A 9513-nucleotide genomic window follows, 5' to 3' on the forward strand; every position below is an offset into this window, starting at 1 on the left:
TCCCTTTCACTTCTGCTCGTTATCACTGGGAACCTAATTTACCACTGAGTTCAGCTATCCTCTTCATGCTGATTAAAAAATATCTCTCTACTTGATGCAGACCTCTTTCCTTGTGGCTGAAACAAAGTGGTGATCCTCTCTTTGTCACTTCTTTTTGTTTGGATGAATAACTACCTCTTGCTGCAGAATTTCCATATTTTCCCTTACCTTTGTCCTTTTTTATTATTCACTGGGAAGCATGTATCAAAGTTGACCAGTTCTGTGGTTTAATTTGGCAGGAAGATAAACACCATGCAGCTGTTTGCTCACTCCCCCACAGTGGAACGGGGGAGGGATTTGGAAAAAAGGTAAAAATCACAGTTTGAGGTAAAGAAATAATGATAACAAAATATACAAAGCAAGTCATGCACTGGATTTATTTTTCAGCATGACAACCCATGGCATGGAATATCCCTTTGCCCAGCTGTGTCCCTTCCCAGCTTCTTGTGCCCCCAGCCTCCTCGCTGGCAGGGCAGCATGAGAAGCTGAAAAGTCTTTGACTTACTGTAAGCACTGCACAACAACTAAGACATCCCTGAGGTATCAACATTATCCTTATCCTGAATCCAAAACAAAGCATTGTACCAGCCACTAGAAATGAAATTAACAAATATAACTATCCCAGATGAAACCGGGACATAGTACATGCCAGTTCAAAATATTGCTCTATAATTCATTGTTTGCTATAAAGAGCAGGATAAAGGGATGAGTTCTGCAGCAATATTTTACTGACACTTGCTACCTTTTCCTATTTTCAAACAGCCCATCTCATAAACTGAGTCACTACAAGTACACCAAGAAGTTCCTTCAAATAGCTAATGCCAGTCAAATATCCTTACAATATTTTCGTGCATGACACTTGGAATTACTCCCAAGAAACACAGGAGAAGGGGAAGAAAAATGGTCTTTGCCATAATTCCCACAGAACTGTTGTGGAATCCTGCTATTGCAATTACTACCTATCATCAAAGCAGCCAGTGTTGCCTTGTTGCGTCTAAGCTCCTCTTCTGTTACCATTCACAAAATGTTTTCTACAGTGCCTCACGTCCTCCTATTTTGGGACTAGGATCTAGCCTTCTATTTGGGGACTGAAAATTTGCACTACAATGCAAATTGCGATGATCTTGAGGTGAAATTATAACCAGTCCCATGCAAAACAACTTTGTTGCCCCCCATTTCCTAACTGATTTTTTTCCTTTATGCCTGTCTGAAAATAGAAGAGGCTTCTGCTTTCTTTCCAGTGTTCCTGCACTGTGAACTCCTATTTATTTTGCTATATATCACCCACTGGTCTCTCCCACATTTTTAATACATCTATCTAGTCAGGATGACATTGTATCATGCAATTCTCTCTATTGTAATCCATCATTTTATGTATGTCACTGTCTTTAAAAAGTAAAAGCAGGCACCTTATTATTCTCTTAAATTCTCTAGTGTCAAGTAACACATGCATCAGTGTCTATAAGTACAAAGTTTCCTATGATACTTTTTTTGCTCCTTGTGCACCTGTTGTGTACCTTTCCATGGCTCAAGGTCATGATCATACCAGTTTATCCTCTACAAATAGGAAAAAGAAGAATGAGTACTTGTTATTCCAAGGGCTTAAGGAAAGCTTGTGATAGGAATAGCTGCCCTTCAGACAAAACTTCCTTAATAATCAGTAACTAGAAAATAAAGTAGATATCATAGTAATATAAAAAGATATGCATAAGTGAGCTGATTGTTGTTGCTTAATGTTAACAGGTAAGTTGTCAGCTCACCATATTTTTGATATATCAACACTTTTTGAAAATTGAATCTGAAGGAACAGCCAATTTCTTAGTCATATGACATTGTAGCAAACCATTTCTGATACTTGCTAAAGAATGCATGTAGAAAGCAGAAGTCTTTTACCTGTTATCACCTAATAAAGAAATGTTCAGAATTTATTCTAATTTTACTTTTTTATTATCAACTCATTAATGAATAGGTCCAAAATTCTTCCAGTCTGTTACAGCCCCACTGATACAAGAAGCTGTTCTTACACAACATTCCATTCAAATAATACACCAAAATGCCCACCTCAGCTGTAAGCTGTTACTCTGTAAATAAACCAGTAACACAGCAGTATACCTGTGCTTAAGTGCTTCTTTGTTTTAGGGTCATCATCATAAGTATAAATACAATCAGCTGCAAAGCTTAGAATAGTCTTCCACAAGGATGGTGAACCGCAGTGTTATTGTCTTCAGGAAACCTTATTTCTGATAAGCTACTTGTAGTATTATTATTTTTTTTTTAAATGAGCAAATATGTGCAAGCAAACACATAAGGAAACACAGACATTAATAAGATAGCAAAAAGAAAAATAAAAGGTTTCTTAAGAGTTTGAACATTTTGTTAAAGCTGGGACCAATTGCTGTTATGACCCTACCAACAACTGTAAAGACCACAGAAAATTTGCAAAATATTTAGTGGACACTTAAAAGAAATTGATGAACAATGGAAAATGCTTAGGCATAATAAGTTTCACATGATAGCCTGCAATATCTGTACCGTTTCAGAGCTAATTCAAGTTACAGGCTGTTAGTAAGTCTTGATGGGATTCTGTTTTCACTTGGAAGTTGCTGTCATTGTGTTGCTGTTCCTTATGACTACAGGCTAGGCACAAGCCAGAAGGGTAGGAACAAGCCTGTTTCATCCTTCACTCGTCTGACTTGGCTGTAGACATTTTACTGTAGTATTTCCAGCAGGCTGTTGTGCACATATGATGCAGAAAGGCTGAGTTTATCTGCTATACATCTACACCTTTAAATAATAAATAGTTGTTTGTAAAGTATTTTGTCTTCACGGGAAGCTATATTTTACATGTTGTTTTAGAGTCACTGTTTCATTGACAATATTGTTTATAGTAGAAGTAACTGCAGGTGATTATCTCATCAAATGGTGGGAAACTGAAAAAGGCTCTGGAAATGCTGTTTGTGATTCCCACTTCAGAATGCTGTGTATAACCACCTGCACCAGTATAGCCACAATGATTTAAAACAAGAGAACAAGACAAGGTAATATCTTTTCTTAGATCAACTGGTAACACTGGGAAGAGGCAGAGAAATTGCTCAGGAATGTAAGCTCTTCCATAGGTTGGAAACATTAGAAGCAGACTGTTCTCAGAGTATACTTGCTAAAACTTTGAGGCTGAGATCTCTCAACCGCCATTTCACTCTTCTCAATTCATACAAATAAAACAGCAGAATATTTCAATGACAGGAGGTGGCATTATTGTGCAGGTTACATAAATATATACATACACACACACACAAATATAAAAATATAAATATATAAATATAAAAAAGACAAACATTGGCACAATATGCCTGGCTTGGAAGCTTTCATTCTGGCATTGCGAGGCTGATCCAGCAAGTGGCTTTAAGGAAATTCAGCCCACACTGAGAATGACCTATGTGCCTCTACCAACAACAACCGTCAAGCCCATCTACAGCTTTGAAACAGTGCAGAAGTGCAATGGACACATCTTTTTCTAACAAAGTCCCTCATATCAAATGGTACAGACCCTGTCAGCTGAACTGAGCTACTGGGAAATTACTTTGCCTCAGTACTTAAGCAGAAAGCCAATACAGAAGTGGACTTTGCAATGTCTCCATGAAATAGCATCTGGCTGCACTGTTAAGCAAAACACAAAGCTGTTGGTTGTTGGTTTTTTTTTTTGGGGGGGGGTTGTTTTTTTTTTAATGAAAACAACCCAAACCAGGAAATGTAATAGTTAAATAACATGGAATGTAACTTAAGAATGCATAAAATGCAATATTTTGCAATAAGAAAAATTGTCTGCAAGGCTACAGAAGTTACGCTGATCAAAATTAATGGAGGTTTATACTGACACAAGAATTAACTTCAAAGAAAGATGTTTAGAAAGCTGGGAAGCAGTGCTTTGTAATGTTAGACCTCAATCAGCATGACTAGTTTTAAATTATTATATGCATTTAATCATATCACTTCAATGAATATTTAGTCTTTTCAAATTTATTTTTCATTCTCTAAACAGACACAAATTTCCATTACTAGTTATGGTAAAAAAAGAAAGAAAAGAAAAGCCTTTACTGAATTCCAGATTATGACTCACTTGATCTCTCAAGTTGGCTAAGTCTTAGTGATAAAAAACATAAAAGCATTTTTTCATTTTGAAGTAGTTATACAGAATTGTTGAGTTTCCAAAGTAATTACAGAGAAAAAATTAAAATTACATGAACCCAGAGTAAAGGACCTGTATACATTCCTTACTTCAATGAGGTGTAACATTTGGGAGCAAATCTCTTCAATGTTCATAAAACACATGGCAGATGAAGCAATTGCTTATTAGGAGTTTAAGAAGGAAATGAAAAAAAAATCATTCAAGAACATTCAGCAATTATAAAACCACCTCCCAAGGGACGGATGTGAAATTTTGTAAATAACTGCATAAATAAACAGCACCCAGCATCTAATGGAGGTTTGGCCGATACCTTGTGCCTTTTTTCTGTAGCAAAACTGAGCTTCTCTCTTTACAGTTTTTAGATCCTTACCCAGATGCTGCCACTCCTTCCTTCTTTTGCACAACCAGTAAGTGGAGCATGTTGCTACACAAATTTTTCTAGCCCTGGAAAGACCAGGTATAACTTGACAATCAAGATGAGCCTTCGTAGTACTGGATTCCTTCAGCAAAGTGATTTTTCAGGTTTGGAAATGAAAGCAGCATACATTCTCAAAGCTGGCTAAGATTTTTTGAGGACAGTTTCAACCATCTAAAAATGGAAATTGCTTAAGCACTTTTTCTTCACATCATCTTTTCCAATTAAACATTCACTTTCAGCTTCTGATGGACTGAGTCTCTCTTTTTCACTTCAAAATTACTTTCATTATTTGTATCATTTTATTTCAGATCATTAGGTAGATCATAGCAAAAGAAAATAAGTTGTGACAATCCCAGTTATTTCAAGAATTCTTTTAAAAATAAAGTGTGTATTTTCTCAAGAAATTATTATTTTTCACATTATTCTACTGGCCTCTTCATAATAGAAAATAGTATTATGATACGTGGCCAGCAGTAGTTAAATGATTTACCCAAGGATAAATTCTGGTCCCTATACCAAGTTTCAATAAATAGGTCGCCATGAGGAAACAGGTTCAGATTCAGGGGCCAGCTTGTTAACAAAGCTTCACAATCTTTTGTAAATTTTTTGTTGGAGATTCTATTTAATTGTAGAAGAGGCTCCATTGATTTTGAGCCTAGGGAGCACAGAGGCCTGAAGTTTCTCATTTGCTTGGTTTTGTACCTTCTGCACATCCCCCTGGCATCCTGAAGTGATTGACATCTTGAAGCATCTTGAAGACAGTGAAGACCCCTGCATCAACTCCATCTGAACACAATAGAAGTACGCCATAGAGTTAATTAAATTGCTTAATATTACAAAAACAGGTTTCCTTGGAGGGGAAAAAAAATGAATCCAATAAACACATGCCAAAAATGACATCATTTAGTTCATCCTTTTAAGGAAATTGATTTATGCTATGTGTTCTTTTTTTCTATTGTATTTTGCCAGTAAACTCCCATGAATAAAGGCATATATATGGTTTTCAGAAGGTAGTCACTTCCCATTGAATAGCAGCATTAACTTACAGCTGTCTGGCTGCTATATATAAAATTTTAGAATGATTGGCCCACAGAATAAAGCTTACAACTCCTGTACAGAGCTCGTCACTTCAGGCTCTCTGTGCAAGGGAAAAATCAAAATTTGGACCTTAGGGAATGTCATAAGTAATACAGCTTTGGGGTTTTGGTTTTGGTCCATCCCTCCGTTCCCCCGTCCCCCGTCCCCCCCCCCCCTATTTATATTTCTGTGTGAAAAGTAGATATTTTAAAACTAGAGGTCAGCAGACATACAAATGTGTATTCACATTTGAGTCTCAAGTGCAAAACTGCAAAATTACGAGCACATCAGGAAAATAAGAAAAGCCCCAAGTCCTACTCTGTCTTTGTAATTTTGAAGGGTTGCACACAGAAGAATAGAAGACAGGTTTAGCAATCATTAAAGCCAAGCAATCAGGCTGAAACAAAATGATTTCCCGAGTCAGAGGCCCCTCCCGTTAACACTCTGTCAGCAAACCTCTAGTTTTAAATCAACACCATAGAACTGTAAAGCAATCCTTCAACAATTACTTGTACTGTCATATACGGCCCCTGCTGTCCCAGACAAACAGAAAATGCCATTGCTTATTCCAGCTTTCTTGAAACCATCACATTTCATCAGTTCAGAATCTTTGTTTCTTAATTTGTCATTGTTTTGCAGTTTATTATTTTGGAAATGCAGCAGTTTGTTATTTTGGAAATATTTTATCTCTTCACTATAAAAACTGTGATATATGGAATATGTGCTGTCAGAACACCTCATCAGATTTACAGTAAAATAGTAGGAATCTGTCTTTCCCCTTTAGCTCATAACCAATTAACCTCTTATTAAAAACAAACAAACAAACAAACAACAAACCAACAACTGTGGTGTCTGGAAAATAAAGGGTCCTGTATTTCAACTGTAAATGTTAAAAAGACATTGTAAAATTACAGCAATAAAACTTTTGACTATAAACCTGAAACTGGAATAGATTAATTTGTTTCTGTTATACATTTTATCAAAAAAAAACCCCAAACAACAGTATAAAAGCAAAATACATTAATTTGACCGACTATCCATAGTTAAGGATGGTTACCATTTTTCACTACAAAGTTTTTCTTTTCAGCTGATTAAAAATATTCTATGGTGAACTTTTTTTTTTCTTTTTCTTTTTGGTGTTGTTGTTGGTGTGTGTGTGTTGGTTTGTTTGTGGGTTCTTTTGGTCTCAGAATTTTGGCAAATATTTAAAAAGTCTGATTCAATGAAGGTTCAGACCTTACTTGAAAGAAGTTACCATAATCTGAGTAATTTTGTCAGTTTTAGTTTTCTTTGCATTCTCAAATACTGAATCAAAAACTTGACATTTGCCAGAAGTCAATTTTAACGAAGGATGGGCTTCTTTTGCTATAAAAATGCCACAAAATGAGACACTGCTTAACATCTGCAAGTTTCTCCTAAGAGGTTTTGGAAACTCATTTTCACAAAGTCTGCTCATAAAACCTTTGTGCATTGTCTGTGTTTAAAATCTGGTTTGCAGATTTTTTTTTTTAATTTTTTTTTACATGCCAAATACATTTGATGTGATCATCAATATCAGTCAAATTTTGAAATTGCCAACCCAAGTGCTTTACACTGACTGGTGGAGGAAGTTAACCCACCCAGGCTGCTCGCTGCAAGTGACTCCGTGGGACTTTCTGGCCAAAGTGCATCTCTTCAGTGCAAAAAGTTCAAGAACCGACATAGTTAACTTTATTTGAATTGTTAGTTAGGTATAGTTAGAACTTAAACACAATACTCAAGAGGAAGCCTGAACATGCAGATGAGCAGCGAGGAGCAGCTGCAGACAAAGCACAACACAAACTTGCAGCCTTGCTGAAAAGTTTGGAGATGCATTCAAATAGCACTGAGGAGCCTACTGTCTTTTGCAGATAGTTTAAAAAATAATTAGTAATATGAATATTGGATTCATGTGACTACACCAGAGAAAAATAATGTGATGGAGTGTGTGGGCAAAGTATGTTTACCAGGGAAAATATAAATGTTGGTATCCAGGCTGAGTACCTGCTTTTCTTTATGAGGAAACAAAGAAACAGAGGGACAATTCCATATCCTTAGATGCTGAGTTTATTTTCACTGAAATTAACTTCTATTCAGTCAGCCCTAGTGAGAAAAAAATTAAAATCCTTGGGGTTGGATAAAGGTGCCCATAATTTTGCTAATTATGTGATGAACAACAACATGGAAAGAGGGAATGGCCTCAGGTTGGATATTAGGAAAAATGTCTTCACTGAAAGGGTCATCAAACACTGGAACTGGCTGCCTAGGGAAGGGGTTGAGTCACCATCCCTGAAGGAATTTAAAAGGTATGTAATGTGGCACTTAGGGACATGGTTTAGTTGTGGACTCGGCAGTGCTGGGTTAATGGTTGGACTCAATGGTCTTAAAGGTCTTCTCCAATCTAAATAATTGTATGATTCTATGAAAAAAAAAATTTACCTGTTCTATAATACAGTTTAGATTAATAGCATTTTCCTTATTGAAATCAGGGATTTGTGACTTTCCCCTTCACCATTCATTTTTCACTAAGGTTAGACTCTAAACCAGAATCTCAACGAATTTCCCTTGGCAACCCTTGCCTTACCTGAATATCATATAGGAAAGCCCATCCTTCTCCTCCAGTGCTGGCTGATCACAATGTCATCTTGCCCTCAGAGGTGTGGGCAGCTGAAATGACCCAAAGCATCTGGGAATCAGCTATATAATAACCCATCTGTGATCAGAGGTCACCTGCATATTCGTGTTTTGGTGCCCTATAAGATTCTCCTAGCAGGGAGATCATCACCTTTGGTGTATGTTTAGCTGCTGTGGTGGTGCACTCCTCCCCATTTCCAGGCTGTTCTAAGACCTCAGGAGCTGCCTCGGTGCCTTGAGTAATGAGTTGGGCAGCTGAGCACCCCTTGACCATACCAGTGACTCCTACTCGACTGAGGCAGAGAATGGCACTGCCTGTGATGGAGCTCACATTGACTGGTCAAAGCAGGGAATGAGAATTGTTCCTGGAATTTTTGAGAAAATTACTAACTCACATTGTGGTTGGGATGGAAATCTGCTGATGACTAAAGCAAATCATCTCACAGCCTTACAAACAGCGGTCCTAAAGTGAGACCCTTTGAGCTGTCCTGGACGGCAGCAGGCTGTGATCATCATCCCCCTAGAGTGAGACCCCACTCAGAGCTTGCAAACCACCAAGCCTGTGACATCAGGGTGACTGTTGCAGTAAGTCGACAGGGGACCTGGGCAGATACCCCTGCTCTTCAAGGCTCAACACTTTGCCCGCTGAGAAATGGAAAGGTGTAAGATGTATTTCACCGAACTCGAGGGCAGATTTTTAGTAGGTTTATACCTTTGCTGTATAACATATATTGAAAGCTTGAGGTAGCTATGTTAATTATGTAATTTTATGATATAAAACAAATTGATAGGCTGCTAAAACATTATGAACTGTGAACAAACTTTCTCTTTCTTTCTCCCTCTATCCTTCAGATCTAATCTGTTGTCTGACAGTAGGAATAGATCCAGCTGCACCTAAACTCTGTGACAGTTTAGAAAGCAATGAGGTCTATTCTGGACCTCGTGACCCAGCGGTAGAATTCCCCTTATCTTTTATATTTCTGTAGAACTAATCCGTTGTCTGAGTCTGAGACTAGGAATAGATCCAGCCACACCTAAACTCTGTGAGAATTTAAACAGCAAGGAGGTCTGCTCTGAGCCTCGTGACCCAGCAGAAGGGTGTTCCTCATTCTTTACCCCACTTTCTAAGCTTTCCTTTTAG

This window comes from Falco rusticolus, chromosome Z (assembly GCF_015220075.1).
Source record: "Falco rusticolus isolate bFalRus1 chromosome Z, bFalRus1.pri, whole genome shotgun sequence".
Lineage (NCBI taxonomy): Eukaryota > Metazoa > Chordata > Aves > Falconiformes > Falconidae > Falco > Falco rusticolus.